This window comes from Anolis carolinensis, unplaced genomic scaffold (genome assembly GCF_035594765.1).
Source record: "Anolis carolinensis isolate JA03-04 unplaced genomic scaffold, rAnoCar3.1.pri scaffold_13, whole genome shotgun sequence".
Lineage (NCBI taxonomy): Eukaryota > Metazoa > Chordata > Lepidosauria > Squamata > Dactyloidae > Anolis > Anolis carolinensis.
In genome coordinates this window covers 18072907-18079544 of record NW_026943824.1, presented here as the reverse complement: position 1 = coordinate 18079544, position 6638 = coordinate 18072907, and positions in this window count along the sequence as shown.

The window sequence follows — 6638 nt, the reverse complement described above, 5'->3', positions numbered from 1 at the left end:
GCTTATTTTGTCGAAGGCTTTCATGGCCGGAGTCACAGCGTTGTTGTCTGTTTTCCACGCTGTCTGGCCATGTCCCAGAAGCATTCCCTCCTGACGTTTCGCCCACCTCTATGGCAGGCCTCCTCAGAGGTTGTGAGGTATGGAGAAACTCAGCTTATTTTGTCGAAGGCTTTCATGGCCGGAGTCACAGCGTTGTTGTCTGTTTTCCACGCTGTCTGGCCATGTCCCAGAAGCATTCCCTCCTGACGTTTCGCCCACCTCTATGGCAGGCCTCCTCAGAGGTTGTGAGGTATGGAGAAACTCAGCTTATTTTGTCGAAGGCTTTCATGGCCGGAGTCACAGCGTTGTTGTCTGTTTTCCACGCTGTCTGGCCATGTCCCAGAAGCATTCCCTCCTGACGTTTCGCCCACCTCTATGGCAGGCCTCCTCAGAGGTTGTGAGGTATGGAGAAACTCAGCTTATTTTGTCGAAGGCTTTCATGGCCGGAGTCACAGCGTTGTTGTCTGTTTTCCACGCTGTCTGGCCATGTCCCAGAAGCATTCCCTCCTGACGTTTCGCCCACCTCTATGGCAGGCCTCCTCAGAGGTTGTGAGGTATGGAGAAACTCAGCTTATTTTGTCGAAGGCTTTCATGGCCGGAGTCACAGCGTTGTTGTCTGTTTTCCACGCTGTCTGGCCATGTCCCAGAAGCATTCCCTCCTGACGTTTCGCCCACCTCTATGGCAGGCCTCCTCAGAGGTTGTGAGGTATGGAGAAACTCAGCTTATTTTGTCGAAGGCTTTCATGGCCGGGATCACAGCGTTGTTGTCTGTTTTCCACGCTGTCTGGCCATGTCCCAGAAGCATTCCCTCCTGACGTTTCGCCCACCTCTATGGCAGGCCTCCTCAGAGGTTGTGAGGTATGGAGAAACTCAGCTTATTTTGTCGAAGGCTTTCATGGCCGGGATCACAGCGTTGTTGTCTGTTTTCCACGCTGTCTGGCCATGTCCCAGAAGCATTCCCTCCTGACGTTTCGCCCACCTCTATGGCAGGCCTCCTCAGAGGTTGTGAGGTATGGAGAAACTCAGCTTATTTTGTCGAAGGCTTTCATGGCCGGGATCACAGGGTTGTTGTCTGTTTTCCACGCTGTCTGGCCATGTCCCAGAAGCATTCCCTCCTGACGTTTCGCCCACCTCTATGGCAGGCCTCCTCAGAGGTTGTGAGGTATGGAGAAACTCAGCTTATTTTGTCGAAGGCTTTCATGGCCGGGATCACAGGGTTGTTGTCTGTTTTCCACGCTGTCTGGCCATGTCCCAGAAGCATTCCCTCCTGACGTTTCGCCCACCTCTATGGCAGGCCTCCTCAGAGGTTGTGAGGTATGGAGAAACTCAGCTTATTTTGTCGAAGGCTTTCATGGCCGGAGTCACAGCGTTGTTGTCTGTTTTCCACGCTGTCTGGCCATGTCCCAGAAGCATTCCCTCCTGACGTTTCGCCCACCTCTATGGCAGGCCTCCTCAGAGGTTGTGAGGTATGGAGAAACTCAGCTTATTTTGTCGAAGGCTTTCATGGCCGGAGTCACAGCGTTGTTGTCTGTTTTCCACGCTGTCTGGCCATGTCCCAGAAGCATTCCCTCCTGACGTTTCGCCCACCTCTATGGCAGGCCTCCTCAGAGCTTGTGAGGTATGGAGAAACTCAGCTTATTTTGTCGAAGGCTTTCATGGCCGGGATCACAGCGTTGTTGTCTGTTTTCCACGCTGTCTGGCCATGTCCCAGAAGCATTCCCTCCTGACGTTTCGCCCACCTCTATGGCAGGCCTCCTCAGAGGTTGTGAGGTATGGAGAAACTCAGCTTATTTTGTCGAAGGCTTTCATGGCCGGAGTCACAGCGTTGTTGTCTGTTTTCCACGCTGTCTGGCCATGTCCCAGAAGCATTCCCTCCTGACGTTTCGCCCACCTCTATGGCAGGCCTCCTCAGAGCTTGTGAGGTATGGAGAAACTCAGCTTATTTTGTCGAAGGCTTTCATGGCCGGGATCACAGCGTTGTTGTCTGTTTTCCACGCTGTCTGGCCATGTCCCAGAAGCATTCCCTCCTGACGTTTCGCCCACCTCTATGGCAGGCCTCCTCAGAGGTTGTGAGGTATGGAGAAACTCAGCTTATTTTGTCGAAGGCTTTCATGGCCGGAGTCACAGCGTTGTTGTCTGTTTTCCACGCTGTCTGGCCATGTCCCAGAAGCATTCCCTCCTGACGTTTCGCCCACCTCTATGGCAGGCCTCCTCAGAGGTTGTGAGGTATGGAGAAACTCAGCTTATTTTGTCGAAGGCTTTCATGGCCGGGATCACAGCGTTGTTGTCTGTTTTCCACGCTGTCTGGCCATGTCCCAGAAGCATTCCCTCCTGACGTTTCGCCCACCTCTATGGCAGGCCTCCTCAGAGGTTGTGAGGTATGGAGAAACTCAGCTTATTTTGTCGAAGGCTTTCATGGCCGGGATCACAGCATTGTTGTCTGTTTTCCACGCTGTCTGGCCATGTCCCAGAAGCATTCCCTCCTGACGTTTCGCCCACCTCTATGGCAGGCCTCCTCAGAGGTTGTGAGGTATGGAGAAACTCAGCTTATTTTGTCGAAGGCTTTCATGGCCGGAGTCACAGCGTTGTTGTCTGTTTTCCACGCTGTCTGGCCATGTCCCAGAAGCATTCCCTCCTGACGTTTCGCCCACCTCTATGGCAGGCCTCCTCAGAGGTTGTGAGGTATGGAGAAACTCAGCTTATTTTGTCGAAGGCTTTCATGGCCGGGATCACAGGGTTGTTGTCTGTTTTCCACGCTGTCTGGCCATGTCCCAGAAGCATTCCCTCCTGACGTTTCGCCCACCTCTATGGCAGGCCTCCTCAGAGGTTGTGAGGTATGGAGAAACTCAGCTTATTTTGTCGAAGGCTTTCATGGCCGGAGTCACAGCGTTGTTGTCTGTTTTCCACGCTGTCTGGCCATGTCCCAGAAGCATTCCCTCCTGACGTTTCGCCCACCTCTATGGCAGGCCTCCTCAGAGGTTGTGAGGTATGGAGAAACTCAGCTTATTTTGTCGAAGGCTTTCATGGCCGGGATCACAGCGTTGTTGTCTGTTTTCCACGCTGTCTGGCCATGTCCCAGAAGCATTCCCTCCTGACGTTTCGCCCACCTCTATGGCAGGCCTCCTCAGAGGTTGTGAGGTATGGAGAAACTCAGCTTATTTTGTCGAAGGCTTTCATGGCCGGGATCACAGGGTTGTTGTCTGTTTTCCACGCTGTCTGGCCATGTCCCAGAAGCATTCCCTCCTGACGTTTCGCCCACCTCTATGGCAGGCCTCCTCAGAGGTTGTGAGGTATGGAGAAACTCAGCTTATTTTGTCGAAGGCTTTCATGGCCGGGATCACAGGGTTGTTGTCTGTTTTCCACGCTGTCTGGCCATGTCCCAGAAGCATTCCCTCCTGACGTTTCGCCCACCTCTATGGCAGGCCTCCTCAGAGGTTGTGAGGTATGGAGAAACTCAGCTTATTTTGTCGAAGGCTTTCATGGCCGGGATCACAGGGTTGTTGTTGTATGTCTTTCGGGCTGTGTGGCCAAGTTCCAGAAGTATTCTCTCCTGACGTTTCGCCCACATCTATGGCAGGCACAACCTCTGAGGATTTTATTTATTTTATTTATTTTTATTTATTACAACATTTATATCCCGCCCTTTTCACCCAACCGGGGACTCAGGGCGGCTTACAATAAAACACACATATAAAAACTACAATCTATATACAGTAGAGTCTCACTTATCCAACATAAAAGAGCTAGCAGAATGTTGGATAAGCGAATATGTTGGATAATAAGGAGAGATTAAGGAGAAGCCTATTAAACATCAAATTAGGTTATGGTTTTACAAATGAAGCACCAAAACATCATGTTAGACAACAAATTTGGCAGAAAAAGTAGTTCAATGCACAGTAATACTATGTCGTAATTACTGTATTTACGAATTTAGCACCAAAATATCACAATGTATTGAAAACATTGACTACAAAAATGCATTGGATAATCCAGAATGTTGGATAAGCGAGTGTTGGATAAGTGAGACTCTACTGTATATGAGAGAGAGAGAAAAAGAAGATCTTTTGACTTCTGTTCTTCCTCATTGTGCCCTTGATGGTTTGGGTATAAATCCATTACCCTCGCACTCAAGACCTGGCTTTTTACTAGAGCTTTTGATATATGTTAATTTTATCAATATTTATATGTATGTATTTTTATCCTTTACCATTGAGCTTGTAAATCGCCTAGAGCATCTTGGATGGAGGGCGATTAATAAGAAATGAAATGAAATGAAATAAAGTTCAGAATTCCAGAAAGGAATCAATCAGGAGGCAGCTAACGACTCTGAACAAAGGATGCCCCAGTCCAGGATGTGAGGCTGGGAAGGCCGTTTAATGCTAATCGAGGTGATTCATTACAATACTCACACTGGCCTCCAACAGACAAGAGTTCTTCCCCCCACTTTCCACAGACATATAAACCGCCCTTGCTTAGTTTCTCCATATACCTCACAACCTCTGAGGATGCCTGCCATAGATGTGGGCAAAACGTCAGGAGAAAATACTTCTGGAACATGGCCATACAGCCCGGAAAACACACAACCACCAAGAAATACAAACAGGACAATTTAAACCTTTAAATCCACTTCTCCTGGGATTTAACATCAGCTCTCTAAACTACAGAGTCTCAATATACAGTAGAGTCTCACTTATCCAACATTCACTTATCTAACATTCTGGATTATCCAACGCAGTCTGCCTTTTAGTAGTCAATGTTTTTGTAGTCAATTCAACGTTCTGGATTATCCAAGCCATTTTTGTAGTCAATGTTTAAATATATCATGATATTTTGGTACTAAATTCGTAAATACAGTAATTACTACTTAGCATTAATGTGTAATGAACTACTCTTTCTGTCAGATTTGTAGTCTAACATGATGTTTTGGTGCTTAATTTGTAAAATCATAGCCTAATTTGATGTTTAGTAGGTTTTTCCTTAATCTCTCCTTATTATCCAAGATATTCGCTTATCCAAGCTTCTGCCGGCCCGTTTAGCTTGGATAAGTGAGACTCTACTTTCTTCCCTGAAGGCTTTAACTATATTCCTCAAAGAGGCTTCTTTTTTAAGAAAACACACATCCCAAACCTATCTCTAGCTTCACACAACCGTCCAATGCTAAGGCTTCTCCATCTGCACAGGGTTCCATACTTCGCCCTTTAACAACACAACCGTTCAATGCTAAGGCTTCCCCGTCTGCGCAGGGTTCCATACTTTGCACTTTAACAACACAACCGTTCAATGCTAAGGCTTCCCCGTCTGCGCAGGGTTCCATACTTTGCACTTTAACAACACAACCGTTCAATGCTAAGGCTTCCCCGTCTGCGCAGGGTTCCATACTTTGCCCTTTAACAACACAACCGTTCAATGCTAAGGCTTCCCCGTCTGCACAGGGTTCCATACTTTGCACTTACAACCGTTCAATGCTAAGGCTTCCCCGTCTGCGCAGGGTTCCATACTTCGCCCTTTAACAACACAACCGTTCAATGCTAAGGCTTCCTCGTCTGCGCAGGGTTCCAAACTTCACACTTTAACAACACAACCGTTCAATGCTAAGGCTTCCTCGTCTGCGCAGGGTTCCATACTTCGCCCTTTAACAACACAACCGTTCAATGCTAAGGCTTCCCCGTCTGCACAGGGTTCCATACTTCGCCCTTTAACAACACAACCGTTCAATGCTAAGGCTTCCCCGTCTGCGCAGGGTTCCAAACTTCACACTTTAACAACACAACCGTTCAATGCTAAGGCTTCCCCGTCTGCGCAGGGTTCCATACTTCACACTTTAACAACACAACCGTTCAATGCTAAGGCTTCCCTGTCTGCACAGGGTTCCATACTTTGCACTTTAACAACACAACCGTTCAATGCTAAGGCTTCCTCGTCTGCGCAGGGTTCCATACTTCGCCCTTTAACAACACAACCGTTCAATGCTAAGGCTTCCCCGTCTGCACAGGGTTCCATACTTCGCCCTTTAACAACACAACCGTTCAATGCTAAGGCTTCCCCGTCTGCGCAGGGTTCCAAACTTCACACTTTAACAACACAACCGTTCAATGCTAAGGCTTCCCCGTCTGCGCAGGGTTCCATACTTCACACTTTAACAACACAACCGTTCAATGCTAAGGCTTCCCCGTCTGCACAGGGTTCCATACTTTGCACTTTAACAACACAACCGTTCAATGACTGTTCTAAATCAGTCTGTAATTCTGATGTATCTCTCGCATGACTTTAATAAGCAGTTGTTTGTTTTTCCCCCTTGAGTTGATGCTTCATTAAGCCGAAGTCAGTGGCATGTTTCCAATCGGCAAACCCACAAAGAACGCGCATGACTTTGGGCAAAATGGGGGCAACGTGGCAATGGCCTGATTTTTCCAGCTTTGCTGTTTGTAACCCACTTGATATCTTTAGCAAGTCTTTAAAATAAGCATTCCGCCCGTTTATCGGGAAAGGTAATCCCTGTGTATGAGCTTGTGAATTAAGTGGGGAGCTCCGTCTTCCTTGCCTCGTCTTCCTCGCCCATCTTCAACCGCCGTGTTTCTTTGCTCTCGTATTTCTAGGCC